Raw genomic sequence first — 16,838 nt, forward strand, 5'->3', positions numbered from 1 at the left:
TTGACCATATGGTGTCCCCCAGGTCCCTTTTAGGGGCAGGGAGGCTGGGGGGGGCATCTTGCTGGAGGAAGGAAGGCAGAGGTGGGCTGTCCTGCCATGCTGCTTCTGGGCACAGTGCCCCACCCACATCGGGCACCCCCAGCCCACCGCCGCCAAGTGGCGGTCGTGAGCGGGTCTGGCGGCGCTGAGTTTGCAGCAGTGCCAGGCTCTGAGACCCTGATCACGAGACAGTGCGGCGCTGCCAAGCGTGGCGGCATCTAGCTGGTTGGGTGCCAAGCGGTAGGACCCAGGTGGTGGAAGGGATGAAAGAGGGCTGGAGTGGGGGTGGGGGGGGGTGGGGCAGAGTGGGGGTGAGAGCACCCGGGAGGAAAATCAGACACTGCACTTGTTAGAGTGCAGAGTCCAAGCGGGGTCTCCAGAAAGGGGCCCTTCTCATTAGAACCCTGGCCCCACAGCAGCCCCCCGCCCCCACCCACCCATGCCCGAGTGGCAATGTACAGACCCGGCGGCGGAGGAGCTGCATCTTCACGGGGCCTGGCGGGACGCCAGGCGGGGCGCCCGTGCTCTGGCCTCTTCCTTGGGGTCTTGGCAATGGCGTCCTTCCTCCTTTGTGTCCTTAAGCCTCAGGTCCGTCTGCCGCTCCATTCCCCAGGCCTGAGAGGAAAGGGGAAGGAGGCCCAGGCAGAAAAAGTCTCTTCTCCCCACCAACTCTCTCTCTCTCTCTCTCTCTCACACACACACACACACACACACACACACACACACACCCCTCACCTCTTCCCTTCTCAATGCTGGCACAACAGAACAATTCTCCTCACCACACTGGCAAGAGTCCCCGCTGCCCTCCCCCATTCCGCACAATGCCAGCGCCGTGCCAGGTCCCTGTCATGCCAGGGCCCCCTGGGTGCTGACAAAGGGCCCGGCTGGCACCCGCCTGCTATCCCTGGGGAGCAGGCACGGTCCCTCCTGGCACCGAGATGCGCTCTTGGCGCTGCCCCGGCTACTCTTCCCGCCACTTGGCCACCCTTGCCTGGAAGAGGACCAAGACCTCAGTGGGCACCGCTCCTCCTCCGGCGTGCCAACCACCCCAGCGCCTTGTCCCTGCCCTCCTCGCGGTCTCTCGGGGGTCCCTGTGCTCCGCCCCTGCCCCCAGGGCACCAGCCGGCTGGTGTGATGCCCGGGGGTCCCCCTCCTGAGCCATCCTCCTATAAGCAGCACGACTCCCGCCGCCGCCCCTCCTCGCCGCAGCCTCTCTTGGCTCCACGGGCACCGGGGGGCCAGCTGCAGTGCCAGCCTGCAGGCACCAGGAAGCCACTCCCGCAGCCCCTACGCCCCGCGCAGGCCCCCCACCCCATCCCCTCCTTCCACACCATGCCTCCGTCCTGCTGGTTGGACATTAGATTGGCAACCGCAGCACCAGCCCCCACCCGTGCCCGGGAGGCTCCCCGTGCGCGCTTCTGTGTGCGTGTACATGCGCACAGACACACACAGACACACACAGATGCGCACGCACGGCCCCGCGAGTGCCAGGCAGCGGTGGCAGGGGCTCAGCGAGGCTCCGTGCCTGGTCTACCGAGGAGCCGCCAATCCAGCACCCTCAGTCCAGCCCTGCTCGGGGATGGGCGGGCGGTGGGTGGCGGAGGCAGACGATGGCCTTAGGTTGGCAGCCGATGGAGCTGGGAGAATGGAGGGAACAGCTGCTCTTTGCCCAGCCTCCCTCCCTCTCCTCCGAGATCAGTGCCAAGCTAGGGGGAGGGGCGGGGGAGGGGTGGCATTGGGGAGGCTGGCAGGCTGGGGGGGGGGCGGCCCGCCAGGCTGGGCCGTGTGGGCTTTGGCTGCCGCCTCTCCACTCTGCCATCTGTCTTGCTTCTCTCCCCACCCCCTTCTCTCTTTCTTTCTCCTTCATCCACAGCAAAAACACGAAGAGGAAAACAAGGTCCTCTTCCTGCACCCTCCCACCCACCTTGGCCAGACCCCCTCTCCTCCCCACAACTCACCACACCACACCACCACGAGCCATCTGTGTTCTCCTCGTGGGCTCGCTCCCCTTCTTGCCTTCGCCCGCACACCCCAACGGGTGCGATGTTCTCAAAAAATAGACACGTGAATATTTTTAAAAGCAACTTAAAAGGGAAGGAGAAAAAAAAAACTATTTTCTTTGAGCATGTCCTGTCCTTCGGTGCCTGGGTGCTCGGTGCCAATATTCATGGCAGGCAGAGGGAGGGGCCCCTGTCCTCAGCTGGTGCCCATGTCTCCATGCCAGGAGGAGGGGAGGCTGGGGGGGTGGGTACCGGCAAGCTCTCTTCTCTCTGCGCCCGCGATGCTTTTCTTTTCTTTTTTTTTCCCTCCTCTTCCACTTCCGGAGCAGATTCAAATAGATCTAGAGCCTCCCCCCCCACCCCGCCCACCACCAACCCCCGGTTCCCAGGGCCCCCTGGCCCTTCTCTCCCCGCTTTGGATTTCTCTCCTCGAGCACCCCTTCCTCTCTGTGCGTATGTGTGCGCGGAGTGCTCGCCTCCATGGCGGTGGGCACGGTGCCAGCCACCGCACAGCCATCTGCGATGCCTTCTGCACCCTCCACGATTCCTCCCCGCCACCTCCAGCCCCCGGGTGCCCTGCACCCAGCTCTCCACCTCCCCCCACCCCCCGTCCCCAATCGTTAATTAGCTACTGAATTAATTAAATTGTGAATGCTAATTAACATTCCTACAGGGCAAGCTGCCAGGCTGGGGGGTGCCGAGGGGGTGTGAAGAAGAGACCAGCATAAGGGAGGGGATGGCGGGCGGGGGGATCTGCCAAGAAGAACACGGGGTAGGGGGGGATGGAAAGAACTCAAATGGACCCGGGGAAAGAGGGGCACAATGACACAAGAGGTTGGAAAGTAGGGTGTGAACCCCAGTGCCAGGGAGTGCCATCCAATTACAGCATCTGATTCCCAAGCCACCCCCCCTGCAGCCCCGCCCAGGCTGGGGCAGAGGATATGCCTAGAGTTTGCAGGGAGAGGCCTGGGGGTCTCCACAGCTCCCAGCCCCGCCAGCCAGCATGACCCCGAGACCAGGGCACCGAGAGGTCTCCCCTTGGGTGGGATGGGGGCCGATCCGTGAGCAGGAGACACGGGGCCCCATCCAGACACATGATGCACGCCATGACATTGCCTGCCAGGATGCCCCGGCAGCCCATGACCTGAGTGTGTCCAGGGAGAAGCCCAGGGAGACTGGCCCTCCGCCAGGGCCAAGGCCTGAAAGGAAGGAGGCGCGACTAATTCCGAGTCAGAGACCTTTAGCAAAAGGGGCTGCGCCATGCCATGTGCGTGGATCCACAGTACTCAGGAAACACTGTAGAAGCCCGCCCCCAGGAAAGTCAAGCCTCCATGAAGAGGGTCAAGGCCCTGCGTTCTGGTGGAAACACCAAACTGAACCTGCTGGGAATATCAGACCCATTGATTTTCATGTTTGTCAGGCCACGGAACCCTCAAGTGGAAACGTTCCATTCAAGGAAGCAGGGGGACCCAGAAGCAGCAGGAAGAACTCTGTCAAGTAATGGGGCTGGCTCTGGCCTGGAAGCTGGCAGCCGGTAGCGCTTCCGGTCCTCTGATGCCCTGTGCCGAGAGTGGAGGGACTACACGGGGGTGCGGGGCTGCTCAGCACCACGAGGGAAGGTCCCAGCCAGTTTCCAGGCAGCGCTGCAGAAACAGGGGCCTTCAGAGCCAAAAAGGGACCTTCAAAACCCGAAGTCTAATCCCTTTGTTTTCAGGAGAAGAAATAAGGCTTGGAGTGGTGAAGTTTTTTTTTTTTTTTAATTTCTGATATTGTTTTGATTTGGGGGTCACACCTGGCAGTGCTCAGAGCCTACTCTTGGCTCTGTGCTCAGGGATTACTCCTCTTTGGGCTCCAGGGACCATATGGGATGCTGGGACTCAAATCGAGTCAATCGCATGCAAGGCACTTACTTTGCCCCTGTGTATCTCTCCAGTTCTAAGGTGAGGTGTTCCATCCAGGGTAGCAGCACCGTCATTAGGGTCAGCCTTCCCAGCCTCTGGCCTTGCTCTGGCTCTTTGCTCTCCAATCTTCAGCCCGAGCCTGGCACAGGATCTCAGGTATGGTGCCTGAGAAGAGCCTCACGTGCCCTCTCCTGCCCTCATTGCTGGGGTCTGGACTGTCCTCTCTGCCTGCCCTTGGCCTTTGGCCCACCCGCAGAGCCCCTGGCACCTTCCCGGTGCTGGAGAGTCTATTCTGCAATCCTGTGGGTGCGGGGACCAGTGCAGGAGCTGGTGTTTTACAAAATCACCCCAAGTGTTCCTGATATTCTGATTCAAACCCTTTGGTCTCCGAGCTGGAGAGAGAGCACAGCGGGTAAGGACTTGCCTTGCACACAGCCAACCCAGGTTCAAGCTCCAGAAAGTGCTGGGTGCAGCTTCCAAATGAAACCAAAACACCCCCCCCAAATACCCAAAAAAACCAACACCCCCCCAAAAAAAATTACCTTTTGTCTCAGTCACCTCTGCCATCCTCTTCCTAGGGTGTTCCCTCAACCCACCAAAGCACACCAAAGGAAAGCCCTATGGCCCTGGACTACTCCAGACATGTCCCCAACAAATTTCTGCTCCTTCCTCATCCTACTGGACACAGTCCCAGTCCCCGAGGTGACTTAACCTCTCCACAGGGCTCCCAGAGCACAGACTCTTGTCAGCCTGCGGGGATACAAGGCTCAGTACGGGAGAGACTACAGCAAGTCCACAGCATCCCCACAGGGCAGTGGGCTCCCCAGCCACTCCCAAGGGGGGCATCACATCTAGCTGGCTCACAGGGCAATGGAGAACAGCGGGTGATTGGTGGTGGTGGCGGGTTCTGCTCAAAGATGATCAAATAGTGAAGTGTCTTTGCTTGTCGGGTCCTAGGGCTGCTGCCAGTCCCAGTTTACATACAGCTTCCCAGCATGCAGACCCCCCCCCCACCCCCTGCTCCCCAGATGGACCGTGCTTCTCACATTCCAGCTTACCCCACTGCTTTGTATGCATGTATGCATGTGGGAGCACACCCAGCAGTGCTCAGCAGCTCTTCCTGTCGCTGTGCTCAGGAGTGACCCCTGGCTGTGCTTGGAGGATCGTGTGTGGGGCTGGAGACTCAAATCGGGGTCAGTAAGATGCAAGGCACATGCCTTAACCCCTGTACTATCTCTCCAGCCCTCACTGATTTTTCTTTGTGTTTTTTTTGGTTCAAATTTATAAAGTCTTTGTTAAGATTAAACATCAAGAAACCAACTTAATACCTCGATTGCAAACCACAATACCCAAAAGGAAAGAGAAAGCAAAAGGGAATGCCCTGCCACAGAGGCAGGGTGGGGTGGAGGGGACAGGATGGAGGTGGTGGGAAGGATGCTGGGACCATTGGTGGTGGGAAATGGGCACTGGTGGAGGGATGGGAACGCGATCATTGTATGACTGAAACACAAGCACGAAAGTTTCTAAGTCTGTAACTGTACCTCACGGTGATTCACTAATAAAATATTGAAAAAAAAAACAACAAGAGGCCAGAGCGATAGCACAGCAGGTAGGGCATTTGCCTTGCACACGGCCCACCCAGGTTAAATCCTCAGTATCCCATATGGTCCCCCAAGCAGTGCCAGGAGCAATTTCTGAGTGCACAGCCAGGAGAAACCTGGTGTGACCCCAAAAGGAAAAAAAATTAAAAAGATTACATCAATTTATGTAAACAACACAAAGACCAAATTATTCTAAATATCTTAAAAATCTAAGGACTAGAAGATAGCTTTCATTATACATGTTGGGTAAGAGTTTAGATGATTTCAGGAATGGTCAAATACTGCTCAATGTAATGAAAGTACTAGAATATAAACCAGAATAATTGTTTTTGTTTTTGCTTTTTTTTTTTAACTCACACTCTGGGGTACTCTGGGACCACTCCTGGTTTACTGCTTTGGGCTTACTTCTGGGGTGCCTACATGGTGCCGAGGATGAACAGGGATCTGCCGTGTGAAGGCGAAACACCTGAGCCCCAGTCCTGTCTTTCGGGATATTTTTCACAGAAGGCACTTCCGGGCTGCACTGTTGCCCAGTCAGCCCTCTCGGTGCTCGCTGGAGAGGCTGGCGTCCAGCCTCCGGGGGCTTGGATCCCCACTCCAATCACATTGCCCTGCCACCTGCTTTGTCTCTCCAACAGCCAGGCCCGGAGCTAAGGCACTCCTGAGCTGCCATATAAATGATGATTATTCTATCATTGAATCACAGGGCCAAGCCTGGCCGGCTCCCCACAGCAGTGGCGGCCGCAGAATCCAGCCACAAACTCAATCTGGAGAAACTGCGTACTGTCTTGTGGAACCAGCGCTCTGTCTGACAGCCTCTTGCTAAGCCTCCCACTAGCAGCAGCCAAGGAGGGAGACTGGGCAGGGACAGCCCCTGGGAGGGAGGAGAAGAGGCAGAGGGAAAAAACAAAGGGAAATCTTGAGGCGATAGAGGGGTGCCCAGTGCACCCCACTTCCATAGTATCCCCCCTAATGCTAACTAGCCTCCTCTTCCCCTCAGTCAATGGCCCTGGAAGCCCCTCCCTTCCAAACCGAGGGTGCCACCAAGACCTCACACATGTGAATCAGCAGGCCTGGTCGGGATAGTGAGACTCACTGCATTTCCCCTCGAAAGCAGGACTGTCTGAGGTGCCTGCCAGTGCCCGCCTGACCTAACTCTGCAGCGTGACAGGACTGGGACCTTCCTTTTAGGCCCTGAGCACTAAAAGGAAATTTGCTAGAAAAATTAATCTAAGGGCCAGAGCGAGGACGCTTGCCTTGCATGTGTCTGATCCGGGTTCCATCCCTGGCACCCCTGCCAGGAGTGATCCCTGAGGGCAGAGCCGAGAGCGAGTCCTGAGCACGGCTGGGTGTGGCCCCAAAACCAAAATGAAAGAAATGACCTAAGACCACGAGCCCCAGGAGAAGGATACTGGGGGCCTTGGCAACAGCTGTTCTGCAGACCGCCCTGCAGCACAACATTGTACTGGTCATCCTCTTTCACAGTCTGCAGTGGACTATTTTTTTTTTATCACACCCAGCGATGCTCAGGGGTTACTCCTGGCTCTGCACTCAGGAATTACTCCTGGTGGTGCTTGGGGGACCATATGGGATGCTGGGAATCAAACCCGGGTCGGATGCGTGCAAGGCAAACGCCCTCCCTGCTGTACTATACTATTTCTGAACAGGCTGTGTAGTTTCTTTCTTTTCTTTTCTTTTTCCTCTTTTTGGCTTCTTGGGTCACCCAGGGGTGCTCAGGGGTTTCTCCTGGCTCTGCACTCAGGAATTACTGAGTGCGGTGCTCGGGGGACCATATGGGATGCCGGGGACGAACCTGGGTCGGCCACATGCAAGGCAAATACCCTACCCACTGTGCTATTGCTCAGGCCCCAATGGGAAGTTTAGTCTCTATTTCTCTCCCCTGGCATAAGAGAAATGTCCAAGGGGAGGACATCTGTTTCATGCATTAATGAATCCCAGCCACACAGCACATTGTGCGCCTGACACACAAGAAGTGCTCAGGAACCATGTGCTGAACAAAGCTGAGATTAAAAAAGTCCAGGTCCCAGTCAGACCAGCAGACTATTTCTACCATCCAAGGAACATCAGGGCAGGGGAGACAGCCCATCGTTTCAGTGACTGTCTGCTGCCACATCCCCATCTCCACTCAGCCATGCAGAAACACATCAGCCACAACAATCTGGTTAAGTATGAGGGTTTCTTCTGAAACCCCAAGCACCTTTCCAACTTGCATGCAATGAGGTTGCTCCACAGGTTTCTGTTCTCTGCTATAGGTCATCCCAGACTAAAAAAAACAATCTCACAAGCTAGAAAGCCATCATTCTTCAACTCAGTCAACTAAGAATCACCCTAGGGGAGCCGGAGTGATAGTAGAGTAGGTACGGTAGCCAACCCAGTTCAATCCCTGGCACCCTGTATGGTCCCCTGAGCCCCATGAGAAGTGATCCCTGAGCACAGAGCCAGGAGTAAACCCTGAGCACCAGCAGATGTGGCCCAAAAAACAAAAATAAAAAATAAAAACCAAAAACCAAAAATAAAAAATCACCCAGGAACCCTGTGCAAAGGTTAAGGAGCTGGCCTGGCATGTGCCTGTGGTCACAGCACTGGCTCAGATCTGCATATGGTTTCCCAAGCACCAAGTGTGGCCCCCCCCCAGAAAAGAACAAACACACAGAAAGAAGGAAAGAAAGAAAAAAGGAACAACAGGAGGGAAGGAAGGAAGGGAGGGAGGGAGGGAGAAAAGATTCCCCTACACACACTTGATCATAATGCCTATTTCCAGGTCTACTTCCGTGATGTTTCAGCAACACTCAGCACTTTCCAAGGGACTGCACTAAGATGAATTGATTGGTCCCCACCTCAAGGAACCTGGCTGACTTGAAGGAACCTGCTTTTCAGCCCTTCTGAGTGTGTTTTTGCCAGGACTAGGACCAGAAAAGCAGGTTTACCATTTTCTTTCCCACCAGCGGAGCAAAAATAACTGACAAAACTTGGAGAAACATGAAATGAAAATGAGGAAGTGTAGGAAGACAGTAAAGAGGAGTGAAGCCCATGAAACCCACCTTGTGGGTATGGCTGTAGCCCGCTGACTTGACTCTTTACCCTACAATTTTGAATGTTTAAGATTCTCATCTTCAGGCTGGTGACATAGTATGGGGGCAAGGTGCTTATCTCACATGCAATCAACCCTAATTCCTGTGTTTCTCTTTTGGGGGGCACTTTTGCCAATACCAACAATGCTCAGGGGTTACTCCTAATTCTACACTCAGGAATTACTCTTGGAGGTGCTCAAGTTACCATATGGAGTGCTGGGGATTGAACCCAGATCAGCTGAACGCAAGGTGAATGCTATACTATTGTACTATCACTCAGGTCCTAACTCAGGAGTGACCCTTGGCAGTGCTAGGGACCTGATGCAGTGCCAAGGATTCAAACCAGGGCTGTAACCGAAACTGACCCATGCAAGGTGAGTGTCTGACTTCCTATATTATCTTTCCAACCCACTTGCTTATTTTAGGTTTTGGATTTTGGTTTGGGTTTTGTGGGCTTTTTTGTTTGTTTGTTGTTGTTAGTTTTGGTTTGGGGGTTCACTCAGCAGTGCTACTCCTGGCTCAGGGAACAATGTGGTCAGTGTGCACCCTCGATATACTAACTTTTTACTGTTTACTTTCCAAAATGAGATATTTATTTATTTGGTCGTGGGACCACACTGCAATAAACTCAGGGCTTACTTCTGGCTCTGAGCTCAGGGATCACTCCTGGCGGTGCTCAGGGATTGGAACCAGGTAGGCCATATGCAAGGCAAGGGTTACCCACTGTACTAGCTCTCTAGCCCCTGGCCCCAAGATTCTTAAATCTATGATTTTAAACCTAGAAAGGTCATCCAGAAAATCAGCTGCAAGGCCAAGATTAGAACCCAGAACTGCTGAGTCTTAGTGCAGAGTGTAGTTATGTATAGCACATGAATGCCAGAAACTCTTACTAATAAGGCACAAACTTGAAATGCGAATATATAATGATTATAAACAAACCTTATTTATAATCACTCTAAGAACTGGTTCTAAGAAAGCTGAGTTCTCAGAACTGTCTTGGTTTCCAGCACAAGAGCTCAGACCAAGTCCAAAAGCAAAGTGACCCAACAGTCCTATTTCCTTTTCTCTTTTTGCCACATCCAGTGGTGCTCAGGGGCGGGGTGAAGGGTGGGGCGAAGGGAACCACGTGAGGTGCCAGGGATTGAACCCAGGTCGACTGCGTGCAAGGTAAGTGCCCCACCCACCGTAATACTGCTCCAGCCCCTAAAAAAGTTTTTTTTTTTTTTTGGCTTTTTGGGTCACACCCGGCAATGCACAGGGGTCACTCCTGGTTCTGCACTAAGGAATTACTCCTGGCGATGCTTGGGGCACCATATGGGATGCTGGGAATCAAACCTGGGTTGGCCGGGTGGAAGGCAAACACCCTACCCGCTGTGCTATCGCTCCAGCCCCTAAAAAAGTATTTTTAGGGGAAATAACTGAGACTGAGAAATGCCAGATGAGTTGTTGATGTTGCTTTGGGCTGATCTTACTCTTTCAAAGAAAGGTCTTTTGTCAGAAGTCACCTTCTTCATGATGACCCTACTTTATTTTTTTACTTTTTTTTGCTTTTTGGGTCACATCCGGCGATGTTCAGGGATTACTCCTGGCTCTGCACTCAGGAATTACTTCTGGCAGTACTCAGGAAGCCATATGGGATGCCAGGGATCAAACTCGGGTCAGCTATGGGTAACGCAAATGCCCTCCTGACTACTCTGGCTCCAATGATGACCCTATTATAATTTTTCCTTATTCCCAAGATACATACCCCATTCCCTTTGGTTTTTTTTTTTCTACAGCGTTATCACCATTCAGCATATGTGCTTAGAGATGCCTTACCTACCTGAACATTGACTTCAGGAGTTTCAGAAACAGGAGAGAGCTTGGCCCATAGTCAGGAGTAATCTTTGAGTATTACCAGGTGTGCCAGCCCTACCCCAAATAACACAATATCAACTTTTAAAATTTGAGGGCCAGATCCAGTGGTACTCAGGGGTTACTCCTAGCTCTATGTTTGAGGGTCACTCCCAGCAATCCTTGGTGGAACCATACAGTGCCAGGAATCAAACTTGGACCTCTGGCACCCAGTCCATTGGGCATCTCTGGGGTCCTGGGAATACTTCAGGACCTACCTGGCATCAGGAGACTGGATGCCCTGGAGGAAGGTATTTTTGTACATGAGCACACAACACTGGAAAATATGCTTTAGAAATTCCCCTATATGCATAAAGAATATATTTGTTTGGGGGCCACATGTGGCTAGTTTTCAGGGGCTACTCCCGCCTAGTTGAGTGCTTAGGGGAAGCATCAAGTGCTAGAACCCAGGCCTTCCCATGCAAAGAACATGCTCAGCCAGTTGAGCATCAGTCCCCCCTGTTCTATATATTAAGCAGGGAGGGGAGGGAGTAAAAGTGTTCCTTCTTCAAAGTGGCCAATTCTGAGGATTCACCCAGCTGCTAAGTGGTTGCAGTGGGATAGAACCCAGGTCCGACTTAAGATTTGGGCTACTTTGCTCTGCCCCATGTGGCTTGCACTGAAGACAGAGGCAGCTCACGTTCTACAACAGAACGTGCCCAGCGAATGATGCACTTAGGTCACCCTCTCCTTCCAAGGACCCCAAAACTCCAGGCATACTTAAGAGCTGAGGGAGTTTTAGTTCTCCAAGTGATACAGCTGCATTTCACCAAGACCCTCAGAAATAATTTTCCCTTTGTTGACACATCCTAGTCAATCGACTAATATTTATGAAGGGCTTTGCTAAGTCCATAGCTCCAAGCGAGGAGCTGCAGAGCATCAATTTAAATTAAAAAGAAAAAAGACATAATTAGTGGTAACCCAATTCTCCTCCAAAAAGTTGTTTTAATAGTAATTAATGAACCGCTTGTCCTCCCTCCTTCTAGCTATTGATTTACAGACCCAGTGCCAGAGAAGAAAATGAAACAAGCATGTGAAGACTGCCCTGACCTCCAAGCAGTGCCTGAACAACGCTATCTCGGTTTCTGCCCCAAGAAAACTCCTCTTAGAACAGGTTGTACTTGTTCCAGCATAAACTCCAGAGTTCTGCTGCCATACTTCCAGCAGCCTTCCACCTTCCTCAGCTTCCCGCGCGACTCTGAGTCTGCAGGCAGAGTGCATGTTCCCTACTGCATCTTCCTGGCTAGCCTGGAGTCCTGTCATCCCCCCAGCATCTGCCTAAATGGAGCCACTCAGTTGCTTGTACATGGCATTGTCCACACAGGACCCACTCCAGAGCACACAGGAGATGGAAACGGCTCTATGAACGTGCCCACTTCCCTTCGGAACTCTGTGACTTTCTGTCTAAGAGGATTACATCTATCCTCATACCCAGCGGTGTGTGATGCACAAAGCAGTGCTCAGAAAGACTGTCGAAGACACCCTGTGGCCCCAATTACTCCACCCTCACGGTCACTCCTTCAGGGCCTGTGCAGACAGATATGCTGCTCTCACTGACCTAGGTCGAGGCATTCTGCCACCTGGGAAGGAAGGCACGATCCATCAAATGATTTAGTAGTGATTAGCTCTTTCATTTATTGTCTCCCAAGGAAAATACGGCCTTTGTTGACTGGGTGCAAGAAAAGAGAAGATAGAACCCCATAATACAGGGGAAGGCCCAGAGTACTAGGAGCCACAGTGAGGGGCCGTCAGGTTCACTGCTGCTGAGAACAGGCTCGGGGAAGCTCAGAAAGGGGAGCAGCTGAGGCCCAACCATTTCATCCACGCAGGCCAGTCTCTGCAGAGAATTTAGCAGTCAGGGAATCCATCATCCCTAGAGACACTTCTATTTTTTGTTTTTTGGATTTTTGGGGGGAGGGAGGGCCACCCCCAGAAATGCCCAGGGGTTACTCCTGTCTCTGCACTCAGGAATCACTCCTGATGGTGCTCAGGGGACCATATGGGAGGTTGGGGATGGAACCTGCAGAGCCTACGTGCTGTACTATCTCTCTAGTCCCACATTTGAGTCTTTTTGCTGAGGTCATATCTAAGCCCTGGATCTTCCTGTTTCACCTCCTCCTCCCCTCTTCCTCCTTCGGATTACAGAGAAATCCCAAATGCCAATGGATGATGTTCTTCTCCCACAGCTCCTAGTTAGGAGGAAACAGAGTTGGCCAATAGGCTCTTGGCTAGAGGGAGTCTCAGCCATCTGGAAGTTTGGCTCAACCAGAGCCTACAAGTACAATAGAAAATCAGGGGAGGGTAAGCATATACAGAAATCATATTCCTCACCGTTCACAGTCAAAATGGGATCTAGGATCACAAAGCAGGTCAATAAGTCCCTACCTGTCTAGGGTTCCTGTCTCCAAAGGACAAAGAAAAAATATATGGGGAGGAGGATGGGAGCAGAGGCAGTGGTATGTTATTTTCCTCATTAAAATAAAGAACAAAGAACAGAGGGACCAGAGCAATAGTACAGTGGGTAGGGCGTTTGCTTTGCATGTGGCCGACCTGGGTTCAATCCCCAGCATCCCTTACGGTCCTCTGAGCACTTCCAGGAGTAATTCCTGAGCACAGAGCCAGAAGTAATCCCCGAGCATCACCTGGTATGATCCAAAAAGGAAAAAATTAAAAAAAGAACAGATGGGACTACATCAAATGAAAATTCTGCATGGCCAAGAAAACATGGGCTAAAACTAAAAGACAGCTAACTGAATGGGTGAAAATGTTTGCATTCAACACATCAAATAAAGGGTTGTAATCCATATATAAAGGATTCACAAAGGTCAACAACAAAAAAATACAAAAACCCCATCAAAAAGTGAAAATTTAAAAAGTGGAAGTGGAACTTCTTGAGGAAGCCCAACAGATGGCTAAGAGGCCCATTAAAATATGTTCATTATCACTTAATATTCGGGAAATCCAAATCAAGATAACTATAAGATGTCATCTCACACCAGTGAGAATGATAGATATCAAAAATACTGGAACAATCTGTGTTGTTCCATTCACTGCTGGTGAGAATGTTGCCTGGTTTAACCTTTATGGAAAACAATATGGAGATACCTCAGTAAACTAAAAATTGACATGCCGTATCACCAGCAATTCCACTTATGGGTAGCTGCCCCCAGGACACAAAAATATTCATTCAGACAGGCATATGCACACCTTTATTCACTGCAGCATCCAGTATAGTAGCTAATATTTGGAATCAACATAGATGTCCAGTGATAAAGAAGTATGTTGGAGTACACGGAGCTTAGGTTTATCGGAATCGCACTCATCACAGTGCTCCCGAGTCACTCCCATTACTTTGTCTGCTTGTAACCACTTCTATCCTCTCTTCCCCAACCAATTTGTAAGGTCTCATCCTTCTTAGACACTGAAGCTGTACTGTAAGTTAATATTGCCTTTCTCTTCTCCTTGTCCAACAAAGAAAGGCAATATTAACTTACAGTACAGCTTCAGTGTCTAAGAAGGATGAGACCTTACAAATTGGTTGGGGAAGAGAGGATAGAAGTGGTTACAAGCAGACAAAGTAATGGGAGTGACTCGGGAGCACTGTGATGAGTGCGATTCCGATAAACCTAAGCTCCGTGTACTCCAACATCTCCCCCTTTTCTGTTTACAAAACGCCAAAGATTATAATAGTTCCGACGGGTCATGGATTCAGCATTAACTAGTCTTTTGCGAAAGAGGCAGCATCCTATAACCAGTAGAGTGAACATGATTAATACGGCTATACCAGCACTACCAATAGCGTGGGTAATGCTTTGCCACCATGACCTCAGATCAAGGCCCTGTAATGCATCCGCAATACCCTGAGCTAAATTCTCATACTGAACACCTGGGAGTTTCTCCTTAAACACTTGAACGATCTCATTCTGAAGGGCGAGAGTATCCAAAGACATATTTCCCTTCAGGTCCTGCAAATGGTATCTGATTTTTTCCCAAGCATGAGCAGACCCATTATATCTATGGGGAGTGACACAGAAAGAAGAGCTATTCCAGTCACAAAACAGTCTCATCTGTTGCTCTAAGATATCTACTCGCCCCTGGACCCAAAGTAGCATTTGTTGTAAAGTGTCCAATCGTTGTTCAACATCATGGTTGACGGTAGCCTGCATTTTCCAGAGGTGGTGAGAGTCGTTTTGCCATGTTTTCACGAAATCATGCGTCTGGATTGAGGTTTGGAGAGCTGTTCCTGCACTTCCTAGCACTCCAAGGGCAGGGTCCCGACGTGGGACTGGATGGAACCAGGGCAAGCCGGTAAGTTATGTGCTACCCTGGCATCACGATGGGCCAGGCCAAGGTGCCACGATTCTTAACTATAAGTTAAGAGGTTGATCATAGGCAAATGATGTCATGATCCAAAAGTAATGATGAGATTAGGACCCTGCTGCTAGGAATAGGAAAGATATCTGGCCTGAGCACTGCAGTCTGAGATCGAGATGGCCCTAGGAGAGCAATTCTATAAGCTCAAAGTATTTCTTACAGTGTCCATACAAAAGGTAAAGGTAAGGTAAAGGCCCTCCCGTTGATCGTCGTTTTGCTCGAGCGGGCCCAGTAACGTCTCCATTGGAGACTTTGTTGTTACTGTGTCTGGCATATCGAATACTCTCGGTAGCTTGCCGGGCTCTCCGAGAGGGGCGGAGGAATCGAACTCGGGTCGGCCATGTTGGCCGCTTGTAAGGCGAACGCCCTACCCGCTGTGCTATCGCTCCAGCCCATACGAAATGATTAATATTATGTATGCTTATATGTTGTTTGGATAAGGAGAGGAGAAAGGCAATGTTAACTTACAGTACAGCTTCAGTGTCTAAGAAGGATGAGACCTTACAAATTGGTTGGGGAAGAGAGGATAGAAGTGGTTACAAGCAGACAAAGTAATGGGAGTGACTCGGGAGCACTGTGATGAGTGCAATTCCGATAAACCTAAGCTCCGTGTACTCCAACAAAGTAGATCATGAAGATGTGACATATACACACAATGAAATATTACACCACTGGAAGGAACAATGAAATCATGCAGTATGCTGCAACTTGGATGCAACTGGAAGATAACATATTAAGTGAAGTAAGCCAGAAGAAGGGCAAACACAGGATGATCTTATTTATATGTGGTACACAGAATAACTGGATGAGGGAATGCAATGTTTGAAAAAGGGTGTGTCTAGGTTACCCTTGTTCCCAGAGTACAGGGAGGAGAAGGGCAGAGACAGAAAGAAATTGATGGGGAAGAAGAGATAGACAGAAAGCAATGGAGAGCAGGGGCCACGGGGCCCTGAGTACTGCGGTGGTGTAAAGGATGATATGGCTAAATATCAAACCAAAGAGTCAACAACACTGAAAACAAGAGATCTAAACTTTAGCAACCTTAAAAAGGTGCCTGAGGAGATGGCAGGCTGGGATGGGGGTGGTGGAGAACCTGGGAACCCTCATAGAGGGAAGACACTGGTGGTGGAATTGGTTAATTGAACATTGGTTAATGGTTATCTAAGACCCAATGATGAAAAACTTTGTAAGTCATGATGTTTTAATAAAAATTTAAAAAGTGAAAAATAAAATAAAGAATAGAAAAAAATAAACTGTTGTGGGGGAAGTTGGGCTGAAACTCAAGAAATCTAATTCCAGGGCCTGGCTCTGCTCCTCACAAGCTCGGTGATGGCTTTTTATGTCCCTGAGCTAGTGTCCTCAGGTAAATGAGGGTGCTGATTCCTGCGATGACCATGGTTAAGAACTGTCTACACAGGCACTAGTGTCTGTTCCTCAGAAAAACCCAATGAGATAGTTCTCTTTTGCTATACCGGGATGTCATTGCCCTCCCCATCCATGGTGACCCAAGGGTCCCCATAGCACATTTGGGGCTAAATCACCATCCCTCTGGCAGGCCAATGACGGACAAAGGAAGGAATAGGGGCTACAGGCTGGTTGGTAATCAGTGGCCATTTTATTCAAGTCTCACAGCATTAGTTATAGAGAAATCATGAAGGTTTGGGGTTAGCAACTAACCATAGGTGTGTTTGAACATTATCATAAACAATGAACAGATGTAAAGGGGAAGTTCTTCTAGGAGATTCACCCAAGGACAGAATCTCATCTAAGGCCTTAGCACTCTAGATCCCTACTAGGTCATCTGCCTAAGGTCAGAATTCAATTTAGGGGCGTATTGCTTTCTTCTTTTCTTTGCTAGTATCGATGTAAATAATCACCATAACTTTACTTCTTAGTAATATTTCTAGCCATTTTGTATGGACACAGTAAGAGATAGAT

The sequence above is a fragment of the Sorex fumeus genome, unplaced genomic scaffold, assembly GCF_029834395.1.
Source record: "Sorex fumeus unplaced genomic scaffold, SorFum_2.1 ptg000098l, whole genome shotgun sequence".
In the NCBI taxonomy this organism is placed as follows: Eukaryota; Metazoa; Chordata; class Mammalia; order Eulipotyphla; family Soricidae; genus Sorex; species Sorex fumeus.